At 40.1% G+C, this 2746-nt stretch overlaps 1 long non-coding RNA gene across 1 annotated transcript; it reads right to left on the bottom strand.

Moving 5' to 3' along the window:
• Positions 1-827: 827 nt before the first annotated feature.
• Positions 828-2217, bottom strand: LOC106821153. The gene is made up of 3 exons (XR_001395699.1): positions 1566-2217; positions 1321-1392; positions 828-1007 (listed from the first exon to the last, which is right to left on the bottom strand). It is a non-coding gene; the product is annotated as an uncharacterized LOC106821153 (long non-coding RNA).
• Positions 2218-2746: the final 529 nt, after the last annotated feature.

The following is a 2746-nucleotide window of genomic DNA, read 5'->3' as shown; positions in this document are numbered from 1 at the left end:
GGTACACGCACGTGCACGCGGGTACACGCACGTGCACGCGGGTACACGCATGCACGTACCCCCTTCCTTTTCCTTTTCCCATTTCCTATTTAGACTTTTAAAATAGGAAACGAATCAGAAACCCATTTCTTATTTTCTATTTTCATTTTAAAAATAGGAAATAAGTCAGAAACCCATTTCCCATTTGCAACGTCAAATGGGAAAACAAACTAACGGTATGTACCGTGATTATGCATGTACGTAGTACTGCAACGACTCTGTAAGTCGGTTTTCGCGAACGTCAAATTAAATGCAACGCGAAACCCGAAGTTTCACTAATTTTCTCACCCACATCGGCTATAGGCTATATCATAAATCAATCAAATTTTCAACATTGCTGCTCGTTTAAAACTATAACGCGCTTCATAAATAAAGGAGAACAATGAGGTCAATAACATCAGGACTGAATATGTAAAACCAGAATTCCAAACCACGGCGTTAAAACGCGCGCAGCAATGGCTGGAGTGGATAGATCTCTCTACGTAATGTAGTAGGCCCCCTATGCGTGAAAGCGTGGACCGCCTTTACGACCGACGAATAATGTGGCTTAACGTCGATTTCCATTTTAATGACATAAGGCTGAGAAGCGTTTTCTATATTATTTTATGTATTGAACTATCTACTCACATGTAGGGTAGACGATGTATCGCAGGGTATGCGGGATCGCCAGGGTTTGCGTTGAACGGCGATCCATCCTTTGGGTGATACTGGTCCAACACACCGTATGGTTCGTAGTTGGATTCAAATAGCGAGGTGAATACGCAGATTTCTTGAGTTGTATCTGAAGGCTTTGAAAACGGAAGTGCCGGCCTCGAACGATGACCGAGGCTCGATTTATAGCCAAGATGAGTTGGGTTGTTGTTGAACGGAGATTCACGCAGAGGATGGTATCTATTTAAAGGCCCATACTCCACTCCGTAGTTCGATGAAGAGATTCCTTTGGTGATAGAGAAATACAGCAATGCCATCTGTAAATAGAGACTCAGTGTAGTATATAACCACATGCATGCTATAGTATTGTAGCCAATAGATCTGATACAAAGAAGATTTATTAAATTATGTGACATACTTACTACAACATCACTTACGGCAACTTCAAAATGTCGTGATTTGTTTGTTTTCATATGCACGTGTTGATTGTATAAAAAAATCACATCGTAAAAATAATGTTCAATAGATTTAAAGCAGTCTCATCACAACCGCTTTCATATTCCAAATCAAACATGAAGCGAAGCACTCTATTAGATAACTAGCGAGCTAACGCACCTTAGCATCACTTACCATAATCGCAAAGGTCACACATGGTATTTGCTGATGCGCGATAATTTTAATCGCTTTCTTTCGGTACAACAGCTAGAAACATTGGAAACACGTATTGATCAACAATCGATGACGGGTAATCTTTAAAACAATACAATAGCAGGTACAGCTATATATATATATGTATGATATGTTTGTAGCGATATTTGTTTGATATACGCTTGATGCAATAGATTTTTATATATTATACTCTCATATACGATTACCTGTGTAGCAATTCATCCAACGCGCACGCATGCAACCTCTTATCGACGAATGGCTTGTCAAAAACAAACGCCTAGGCAAGTGAGCACATTTCGGGGCAGGTGGGTCTTATAATTATACGCTAACACTTTATGAGCATAATAAAATTTTCGGTGAGTACTATCATTGTCATCTTGGAACGCTGTAATTTCGTCTCACGCATAATAAGCGACAACATGATAACAATCCGCATTGTATCCCTGCATGCTATATCTCGAAGAAATACTAACTGTGCCCGTAGATGTTCATTCATGCACATTTAAATAGCTTATTATGTCGCTGTAAATTAATAATGGGAATAAGGTCAGATAGTAAAGAATATGACATGCTTCCGCGCTGGGAAACAAACAAGAAACACGAAGAGAAAATGTTTACGGCTCTAGATCCAAAAGTACGCCTACGTGTCAGCACGGTAAATGTCGTAATCTCGTGCTGTGGTTCGCTTGTAGTTTAGCTCTGGCGATGTCCTATGCACTGCCTCAATTCACTCTACATCAGCAGCAGCCGTATTGTGTAGAAACGGCGACATGTGTAACATAGTTGACGTCTACAATTATTAGGGAATACAAACACACACACACACACACACACACACACACACACACACACACACACACACACACACACACATCTTCATTTCGTGTATATTCGGCGTACGCACATTCTAGAATCCAAGTACGTTCTCTTGTACGTAAATGACTAATACATACTGAGAATACCTCTACATTATGTCGCGTTTCATATTAGCACAATTCTGACTACATACGGAGAAAGAGAAAATGGATCAATCATCAGAAATCATGACTACCTATAGTACCAGTAGCAGTAGGATGCAGAAACGGTTAGTATTTAAGCGTAGCTCGTGCGCTTTATATATAGCATCTGTAAGGTTAGGTAAGAAAGGGGTTTCTTTTAAACGGTTGAACACGGTTAGAAAGGGGCTTCTTTTAGACCAATAGTTGCCAACGATTCTCGTTGGTCTCCGTGCGCGGTTTGAATTCCAACCCATCCAATTTCAGTCGCCGTTGTCCCGATTTGCTATTGACAATATTGACTATTTGCTACTGCAATAGTTGATTAATTAGTCAGGCCACCAATTCTGTGTTAATTCATGCATATACAGGCTTTATCTATCGAATTGATG

This window comes from Priapulus caudatus, unplaced genomic scaffold (genome assembly GCF_000485595.1).
Source record: "Priapulus caudatus unplaced genomic scaffold, Priapulus_caudatus-5.0.1 Scaffold60, whole genome shotgun sequence".
NCBI classification, from domain to species: domain Eukaryota; kingdom Metazoa; phylum Priapulida; class Priapulimorpha; order Priapulimorphida; family Priapulidae; genus Priapulus; species Priapulus caudatus.
This window is presented reverse-complemented; position numbering and strand designations above follow the sequence as displayed.